The 10,641-nt window shown below is 44.9% G+C and overlaps 1 protein-coding gene across 2 annotated transcripts in view; it reads right to left on the minus strand.

Moving 5' to 3' along the window:
- Socs6 (suppressor of cytokine signaling 6) overlaps positions 1–6,984 on the minus strand; it is a 29,378-nt gene extending 22,394 nt beyond the window's left edge. Inside the window, exon 1 of one of the 2 annotated variants that reach the window (XM_076837104.2) lies at positions 6,934–6,984. The gene's annotated coding sequence lies outside the window, so the exon portion shown is untranslated. Of the gene's footprint in view, positions 1–6,830 lie in introns of both variants that reach the window. The other variant, XM_076837103.2, reaches the window with a different exon arrangement.
- Between the last annotated feature and the right edge of the window lie 3,657 nt (positions 6,985–10,641).

Here is a 10,641-nt window from a genome sequence, read left to right on the forward strand (position 1 = left end):
TTAGTATGCACAAGGCCTTGGGTTCAATCCCCAGCATCACCAAAAATATTTTTTTTAACTCAGCATATAGCTTCTTTTATTCAGAAAATTATTTTTGAGATTATTCCATATTCTTTTAAAAATTAATTTGTTTATTTGTTTTAGTTACACAAGACAGTAGAATGCATTTTATCATGCATAAATGTGATATAATTTCTCACAAAAAAATTTTTTTAAATAAAACAAAATCCAAAGGCCTACTGGATAATACCAAAAACAAGTTTGAGAAAAGGTATCATAAATCTAAAGCAAGTTAGAGGCTATTCTTATTTAAAAAGGGGCAAGGAGAAAATAGGGAGAACTGTAAGAAAACAAAACGGTCAATGTCAGAATTTAAAATTCAATGAAAGAAAAAGTAAACAATCCCCCCCCCCCAAAAAAAAGACCAACATGAAAAACTGAGCTAAAAGAATCAATGGATGGTGACTGGGGTTGTGGCTCAGCAGTAGAGCACTCGCCTAGCGTGTGCAAGGCCCTAGGTTCGATCCTCAGCACCACATAAAAATAAACAAATAAACAAAGGTATTGTGTCCAACTACAACTAAAAAATAAATATTTTTTAAAAAAGGAATCAATGGATCAACTCAGGAGTTACTAAAGCCAGTGAAGAAGACCTTCAGAAAGAAAATAAAGGAGAAAGAAAAAAATGAAAGTTTAAATTTTCCTGGAACTAAACAACACAAGTTTACAGACTCAAATAAGTGATCAATGAAATGTTTGGTACACCCCAAAAAAGACAAGAACAATAATTAAGCATACCATGTTGAAATTTTAGTATTTCAGAGATAATACCAAGGTCTTGAAAAATGTCTAGAAAGAGAAGAAAAAAAGATACACAAATGCTTGGGAAGCAGGTGGCACCTGACTCAAAGATGACAATGGAACAATGCCTTCAAAATTCCAAGAGAAAATGTGCCTTCGTTTATGGCTCAGTGACTCTCTTGTGGTCATCCCCATTTCCTGGCATCCCAGTAGCACCACAAGCCTGATTCTGGCCAAAGGACTAACAGTGTATAACCCCTCAGCCCGCCTGCACCGCACCCTAAACCTGGGGCAATAGGAGAAAGCCTGCAGGTAAAAGTGGACTAAGGCAAAGGAAGACCAGCCCACTCCAGATTTTAGGAAAGCAAGAAATAAACCTTCATTCCACAGTGAGATTCCAGGGTTAATCTGTCACTGCACATAAACTATTCCATACTGTCTAAAATAAGACACATCCCTCCCACCATCTTTCTCAGGAAGGGGCAAGGAGGATGAGCTAAAACAAAAACAAGGAGCCCCACCTTGGAAGCAGGAGAAAAGAACTTCCAGACTGATGGCACAGGCTCCTCCTGTGTCAGATCCTGACCCTGCCTTCTGTAGCTCTCCCCAGTCAAACACAAGGCACTCTCCAAGAGTCAGCTTCACTGCAACATCCTCCATGAAGTCACAAATCCAAATGCCCAGCTTCCACAATTAAGTCGTCACATCTGGTCTCAAGGGCAAGAAGACTGTGTCTATCAGACCCCATTCTGAAATCGGCTAGTGTTCTATGGTATGTAACTTTAGGCAAACTGTATAACCTCTCCAGTCTCAATTTCCTCTCCAGCTGTGTAAGGATGAAGATGGGCTACAATCAATAAGGGTCCTTCTAGCTCTAAACTGTGGCAATTCTGCAAATGTATAAAACCACCAAAATCCTAATACAATTATGGGTGTTGGTACCTGTTTATACATTCTGCCAGACTGGGATATTTGATAAGTTTTTTTCCTTTTTTTGAACTTTTTAAAGGCTATGTCAACAGACAAAAATGACTATTGTCAAGAGATAATATTTCAAAAACAAACTTAACTTTTAACAACAAACACCTTCATTATGATAAGATCAAATCAAAATTTACACAAGGAAAGTAACATGCATACAAAGTATTAAGTCTACCAATGAAAATTCATCTTAATTTTTTTAAATATTTATTTTTTAGTTTTACATGGACACAATATCTTTATTTTATTTTTATGTGGTGCCGAGGATCGAACCCAGTGCCTCGCACATGCCAGTCGAGCGCGCTACCACTTGAGCCACATCCCCAGCCCAAATTCATCTTAATTTAAAAGTGTCCTAACACTGCAGCCTCAACCTTCCAGCATGTTAACAGTGTGGTCAGAGTAGGTCTACCACAAAAATCACCACAGGTACAACCATAAGCAGCAGCAAACAATGGACCCTTGGAGCTCTTACTGAATATGGCTTGTTTAAAGAACTCTAAATATTAAACTACTGGAATTTTTATAAAAAATCTATTAAGCACAAGTATATATGTTAAATATAATTTTGTACTGTCACAAAACTGCTATCTTTAGATGAATGGTCCCTTCAGAGAACCAAATTTACTTGCTGGAAATCTCAGTATGCCACAGACCACTAGGGTTTACAATGTTCAGAGGCCACTGAGCTATCAGAAGTATCCTGGCTGTCTCTCTCTATTACTATTCAAGAAATTGTTGCTGGAGAAATAGGTTAATCAACCCACAATCTCCAGGGATGGTGCCCTTTCAATAATTTCAAAAAAATATTTTAGCGTGGACACCATGAAGAGCAATAAAACAGCATCAGATCAACATCATCAGAGCAGAAGAGGCAGAAGGCAAGTGCCTGCAAGATCTTGCACCAAAAAACTACAAAGGCCCCAATGCCAAATTCTGTTCCAGTGGTCACCCAGTGCCAGGCCTAATCCACCCCACCCTAGTAGCATGCACCACCAGTAACACTCCATGAATGCCCATCTGCTTTCCTCTTTTATTTGTTTTTCTTGTCCCTTTGGTCTCACACCCTTTTTCCACACTGGACTTCTTTGACAAGAAAACCCAAGGGATTGCTAATTAACTACAATACTCCTTTTGACTAATCTAGTATATCTTAAACTAATTATTACTATTAACACTTGTGTATTCCAGGAGCTTGATAAAGACAGATACATATATATCAATTTTTCATACTGAGGAAGACACTACTATTATTTTATATATAAACAATATAAAAGTTTTAAAAAATAAACAAAACCTGTCTACAAAATTCAAGTGTTAAAATTCAAACCTACATCTGCATCTCCATGAGAGACTGCCTGCATTGGTTGCAATCAAAGTCATCTAAGTCTCTGGCTTGTCTAATTCCAAATCAATTTTCCTTCCTGCTCAGAAAACTGAAGATGCCAGGGAGTTCCAGATACCCGAGGTTTTGCTTTACTAAACTATGTAAGCTAATGCCAAGGAAACTGTTCTTTGCAATGGTTACTTTCCAAACACTAAATAACTACACTTCCACCACGCACCCATATGGAGAGCCAGGTGGAGTCCCAAGTCAACTCAGACACCCTGAGGCTGCACACTGTGTAGGGCTGTGTAGGCCACTTATTACAGGGTCTTGATTTTACTAGTGCTATGATTTATTCAGCTGAGCAAATCAGCTAACACAGGAATAAACAATATAAATAAGCAATACAACCAATAAAGCAATACAAACACCAACAGTTTTCTAAGATCTACACAGAACATCTTTGCCCTTAATAGGTTGGAAAATATATTCCCTTTTTTATATACCAGGTCGCTCCTCAGAGGCCAAGCCCCTCAGGATGTGTTAAGGACGCAAAGAGGACAGACAGCCCATGGCAGGCCTGCTGCCCTCACACAACATGCATTGAGTGGACAAACTAGACACAAGTACACAGAAAAATTACAGACAGCAATAAATGTGACAGAGGAAACGTTTAAATTGACTACTAGGGATTACTGAAAGGACCCTAAGGTAGTCAGGGAAGGCTTCTCTGAGGTACTGATGCTGGAGGAAGATCCGAGGGAGAACCAACCACATAAAGAGCCACTGAAGGGCACTGCAGGAAACAACCACCATGTCCAAGATGGGAGTCAGAACACAGCGTAGAAAAGTGAGGGCCTAACTCTGTGGAAAATAGAAGCAGGCAGAAAGAGTTTGAAATAAACATATTCTTATGTTTACTATTTTAAATAAACATATTCTTAGCTGGGCACAGTGACACATGCCTGTAACCCCAATGGCTCAGGAGGCTGAGGCAGGAGGATTATAAGTTCAAAGCTAGCCTCAGCAACTTAGTAAGACCCTAAGCATCTCAGCAAGACCTTCCTCAAAACAAAAAATAAAAAGAACTGGGGATGTGGCTCTGTGGTTAAGTGCCTCTGGATTCAAATCCCTGGTACCAGGTAAATAAATAAAATATATATATGGAAATATTCTTCCTGCAACTGTAAAATGGCTTATTATCCCCACTCTAGCCACATATGAGGAATAAGACTTAGAGGCAATTCTAACCCTGTTCTGGTCAAACCGCTAGTAAATGAAAGCTCTAACACCTCCTGACATCCTCTGTGTGAGATGTGGGAACTGAGAGCCTAATGACTTTATGGAAACATCAACACGCCCAACAGCCATCTACTGATAGAAACAACTGTCCCAAGCAAGGAGAATTTGATGTCGTGTGGATCATCCACAAGGACCCTGATGTCAGTTTAAGAAAATTGTGCCTTCAGTCCTGAAACCTTCACTGACAGCTAAAACAACATGCCAAACTGCACCACAAATGACTCACAAACATTACAGCCATTTCACTCTCAGGACAACAGAACACAAGTCCCACCACTGCGTCTCTTTTAATACCTTTTAATTAAGTTATTTCAATCACTCCAGTCATTTAAGAAAGTTTCTCCGTTTATGACATATGCTAATATTAGAAATTTCTTCCTTGTAAAAGGAATAATTTTACAAGAGTACTTGGGGACCACAGATGTAAATGCTATGTCTAGAACTACAACAGGTCAGAGGTCTGAAATAGATAATCTTCACTTCCAATAATGAGGGCAATAAACAAAACATCGAAAGGTGATCTCAGCAATGGTCACTTATTTACCTACCCTTATTAAGCAAAGAAACAGAATGTACACAAATACACTAGCTATACCAGAAATAAGGGGAGGTACTGTCCTCAAACTTCCAATGCCTGCATCATACTTCCAATGTGTCCATTAGCCTGTTTCTCATAATAGCATATTTTTAAGAGACAATAATAATAACTGCAACAAACTCAGAAACGACATAACATTCCCAGTTTTTCAGAGTGTATCATGACTTTTAAATAAGATCACATGATTACTTCTACAAGCAGAACGAAACACAAAGTTGCCTGAAAACTAGCCAAAATGGAGAGAACTAGTAGGATTTCCTCTGAAGAGAGGAGTCACACAAGAAGAGTTTGATTTTGCCTTTTTTTGGACTTTAAAAAGAGCACCTTTTCAACTCTAAAGCAAGACTGCAGGAAAACACAGGAAGGGAAAGTGACCAAGAATCTGGTTGGAACTGCAGACCTGGTCTACACAACACCCAGTGCTGAGGCGGGCACCCAAATCCCTTCCCTGCCACTCCCTGCAGATGGCCTTTCAAGGGAGAGAGGCAGGTGACACCCTGAGGGTGTGCCCCTGGGTGGAGGAGGGACTTAAGGTTGACCAGTCTTCCACAGTAAGGAAAAGGGGCAAAGGGTAAGTACTTGCTATCAAATCAGAATGTTAAAAACTAAAAATATAAAAAGAGAGAAAAAGCATTTTCAAACAGATGCTGAATAGAGTCCCCAAAAAGAGGTTCAGAGAACAACCTGGCTGATCATTACCCAGCCTGGAAGTGAAGAGCTCTTGCAAACTCCAGATTATTACGTTCTCCTGAGAATACCTATCAAGTCAAATGCCAGGAGCCAGCATATAAGGAAGAAAAAAGGAGGGAGGACGCGGAACCAAAAGGCAAAGTCCACATCCTCCAGCCGCTTTTTTTTTTTCTTTGAGCAGGGTATATCCTGAACCTTCCCACATCCATGAAGGCAGAATTGAGGAGGAATTGGACTGGAAGGTGAAAAGTATCCGAGACTGCACAGGGTTTCCTGCGTTTTATCTGTGAAAGCTGGTAAACAATGCCATTCATGTTTCTAAACAGCGCTGACTCTTCAGAGCACTAACTACTTAAAATTCATTCATTCAAATCAGCCAGGTTGTGGGTGCTGGGGGTTAAAAATAAAATCTCAAGGTAAACTGCTGCTGCCGTGGCTGGGAACATCGGATGTTTCACCTTGAAGCAGACATAAGTTTACTTTGTTTGATTGCAAATGTATCTTTATTCCAAGGAACACAGCAAATTAAGCGTCGCTGGGAGCTGTCGGCGTCCCGATTCTCGGCACCGCGGCACCGGCGGGCTCCGCGCCGGCCCTGCAGACCTCTCAGCCGCGGGGTCGGCCCGCTCCGCCGCGCGCCTCGCGCGCCGAAGCCCGGTCCCACCACCTCTTTCACCAGCCCCCAATTCCAAAAGTGGGGCTGGGAGCCCCCGATTGCCCACTGCCCTGCGCTGGCCACACGCCACCGCGCTCACTCGGTCCGGCGCCGGGACCTGCCCCGGGCGACCTCCGCGCTGCCGCGGGGACCCCGGCGCGGTCCCCGAAGTTGCCAACTCGCGGGCGCGCCGAGAACCGGGCCCGCGGCGCCCCGGGCCGTCTCCAACTCGCCGCCTCCGGCCCGGCCCGGCCCGCGGCGCCCGCAGCCCCCGCCCCGCGCCCCGGCCGCGGCCTCCGGCCCGCACGCCGCCCGGAGCAGCGCCCAGGCCCCGCGGCCGCGGGCAACAAAGGCGGCGGCCGGCGGGCGCGGAGGCCGAGGGTCGGCGGCGCCGCCGCGGCCGCGCAGGCCTCGGCCCTCCCGCCGCCGCGCCCCGCCCCGCCGGCCCTGAGGCGGCCGGGCCTTGCCGCGCTCACCCGCGCCCGCGCCCGCGGCGGAGACGGCCGCGCAGGTCCTCGGCGGCGGCGCGACACGGGCGACCAGAGCCCGCCGGCCTCCCGCGGGCCCCGCGACGCTCACCGGCGGCCGCCCGGGCCCGCTCCTCGCCCGCGCCGGCGCGACTGCCGCGCTCGTCCCCCTCGCCGGCAGCTCCGCCCCCCGCCGCCTGCCTCCGCCTCCTCCGCGGCCTCCTCCTCCTCCGGCTGGGCGCGCGACCGCGGCGCCCCGGCCCGAGCCGAGCGCTGCGAGGACCTGGCGGCGCCCCGCGCCCTCTGCTCGCCCGGCGGGCGGGGCTCGACGCGCGGGGCGGGGCGGGGCGGGCGCCAGGGGGCGGGGCCGCGCGGCGGGGGGGCGGGGCCGCGCGGCGGGCGGGCCGGCGGCGCGGGGCTGGGTCTCCCGCCGCCCGGGGCGCGCCCGGGGCCCGCGCGGCCCGAGCCCGAGGCCCGCGGACACCCGCGCAGGCAGAGCCACAAGTGGGACCCGGCCCCGCCGCCTCTGCGGAGGCCACCTTGCCGTGCACTCCTTTTTACTGGGGTTTGCTGCAAGTTCCCCATTGTTTGTGCCCCTGTATTCCAAGACAGCTGATGTGAAGTTGTGCATTCATTGGCAACTTGACTCATTTCTTTAGAGAAATGTGCTTCTAATGTATTAGCACTCGCAAAAGAGTTCGTTATTGTCCGTGAGAATCAGCAGGAATTTTTTATTTATCTTTTCATGATGAGCAACTAAAAATTAAATATTCATACCTCAATAAAGCTGCCAAGAACATAAGTAGCATTGAAATCTAGTTTAAGAGTTATTGTGGGCTTTAAAAGTTGTGTTTCTTGAATAGCATGGACTTTTTAAAAATTGGAAGTACAAAGTAATAAGGCTAGGGGAAAAGACTTAAAGGGTGCTCAAGTGTGAATTTCTACTTAAATTATATCTCAGCAAAGCTGTTTTAAAAACGTTCAAGTAATTAAATTCCTTAAGGTATCCAACATACAATACTCTCATAAGCACAAAATAAGAGAAAAGTTGGATCTCAGGTGATTCGATCCATTTTTATAACTGGATAGGATAGCACATGCAAAGTTGATATCATCTGTTCAGTATTATTCATCAGACTGCCCTCTACTATCTTCAGTTTCAACTTGAACTTATTAATAAAACACATTAGTCTTGCCCTGATTTAAATGCAACTCAATTCCTCGATGTCTGATTTTAGTGAATAGCAGAATGTACACTAGAATAGAATTGCTGAAGAGGTTAGTGGTAATAAGTAGTAATTAGGAAAGAAGCAAACTTTCCCATCCCAGCAGCACTAGGGCCAGTGTCTTCTCCTTTGATCTGGAAAAGAGAACAAGCCTGGGGTTGTGCAGTTGGATCTGGTCAAGACCCTGGGCCACAGTTCTGGACTCCAGAGCTGGACTCCAGCACAGCTCTGGAAGTTCATGCCACTATGGGACCTTAAACTAGCTTCTTTCTTGTAACCTCCATTTCTACTTCACAAAAACCTTGTGGATGGGTTCTAGTATTAACTATGTCAAATTGTTCTTACAATTACAAAATATACAAAAACCACATGAGGCCTAGTCTGCAATGATTAGTATTACCAGGTAATAAATATCTTATGAGTCAGGTGTTACCTTAAACTCTTTCGTACATATTGTGTCCTTTAATTTTAACAGTAATTCTATAAGGTCAGTATTAGCATCATTGACATATTACAGATGAGGAAACTGAGGCTTCCAATATTTAAGTAGTCAATTGCTTTCTCGAAATCACATTGGTATTGTGAGACAGAGCTGGAATTCAGCTTAGGTCTCTGTGACTCCAGAACATGAGCTCTTAACCACTAAATTAAAATAATAGTGATAACTATTAATAACATAGCAACAATTGTAGAAATAATAGTATCTAAATATACTATTGAAATCTTTATGCTTGGATAAATTCCAAACACTTCTTGGCAATAGACCTGGGTTCTCCTCTTAGATGACTACCATCCAATCTTTCTTTCTGTCCCCCGTATTCCTTTGGGGGAAATCTTTTTTCCACCTACCTTCAGTACAGCTAAGGAATATTGTCATTAGACTCTTGACCAGGATTCACTAATGAGCAAGTGAGGTCACCATAGTCATGCATGGGAAAGAAAGGAGATCAGATTCACTGTAACTCAGAGCGTGCATCAAATTGACCCTGGTGCTGACCTTTAATCGCCACCTAATGTAGCGTTGTTTTGCTCAGGGTTGTCTGTTTCTGTCATTTGCAACCACAAAACACTGTCTGGTAAATACAACCTGCTAAAGAAGTGATGGCCAGGAGTCAAACTGAAAGTCTATCCTCCTAAGCAGGACAGGGGGAAGATGTTCTGCTGCTTCCTCTGAAAAGAGCATCTGGAGGCAGAAGGACCCTTACCGATTACCCTCAAATCTTCGCTTTGCAAAGAATGTCCTCATCTTCAGAGGAGCAGACCAAAATTTCACATGTCTTACCCAAAGTGGGGAAGTTAAAAGTCAAGTCCTGACTAAGGTCTCTCGATTGCAACTCCTATTTGATTTCTATTATTGAACTTCTTTTCTTCTCCCAGAAGTGGCAAAGAGGGAGCTGAGACTTGAGAAAACTGGGTAGAAGTCAATAAGATATACTATGTTAGCCTGCTACTCCCAACTTTTCAAGTACACCCTCAGTGCTAAAAGCACCCACCAGTCTTCCGGGTAGGGCTTCAGAGTAAGCAAATTCCAACACCCCCCACTCCCTCACCCCTTTCCTATACCCTTATGCTGCCCCCTTTCTATCTCTGTGGTTCAGATGCTGTCTGTCTGCCATTCATTCAAAGTCCCCTTGTACAATACTGGCACTGGGTAGAAAACATGGACCTGAAAGATTCATGTCCTTCCTGGAAACTCAGAATGTTGGAAGTGGTGTCTTCGCAGCTGTAGTTGAAATTAGATCATACAGGAGTGGGGTTGGCCCTTAATCCAGGCCAATTGATGTCTTTATAAGTGTTGAAATAGAAACATACACTCACAAAGGGGCAACCATGCACAGACACAAAGTGCCACTGAGTCAGAGGTTGGAGAGATGCGTTCGCAAGCCAAGAAGCACCAAGGATTGCCACCAACACCGGAAGCCAGGAAGACGATAGGAAGGGCTTTCAGAGAAAACATGGCCCTGCTAGTATCTGATTTACACTTCTTGCTTTTAGAACTGTGAAATAATAAGTTTGCCTAATCCTCACTGCCTTAGCCCACCCAGCCTGCAGTACTCTGTTGTGGCAGCTCTAGGAACCTAACAGCCATCCTAGGTCTGCCCACCCTGCGTGCCTGTTCGCTGCAATGAGCTCAGTCTTCTCCAATCAAAGCTTCTCTTTGGAGAATTCTGTACTTACTAGTGTGACCATAGGTCTCTGATTCCAGACAGTACCAGGTTATAACTGTCATTCTGTCATAACTGTCAACTAATGATTATGAAACTTTCATCTCAAAACTGTCCCATTCAGGTAGTAAATTCCGTATCCACCATAACTTCCCTCTAAAGTGTCAAATAGCAACTCAGTGACTGGCATTCAAAGCTGTCAGAGAGGCAGAGACCTCCTTACTCCTCCAGCCACACAGCTTGTGGCTTCAGTCCATGATGCTTCCAGGCCAAGCTGGGTAACTCCATAGAGTCCCAGCTCTGTGCCCTAACTCAGGCTTCTCTGCCTACCTAGAACTTTCTTCCTTCTCACACTCCACCTCTGATTATTTCTGTATGTTGAAGATCTTACATACCTCCACTCATCAGCTGATTTGCTGTAGTTTTGTT

The sequence above is a fragment of the Callospermophilus lateralis genome, chromosome 17, assembly GCF_048772815.1.
Source record: "Callospermophilus lateralis isolate mCalLat2 chromosome 17, mCalLat2.hap1, whole genome shotgun sequence".
Taxonomy (NCBI): domain Eukaryota; kingdom Metazoa; phylum Chordata; class Mammalia; order Rodentia; family Sciuridae; genus Callospermophilus; species Callospermophilus lateralis.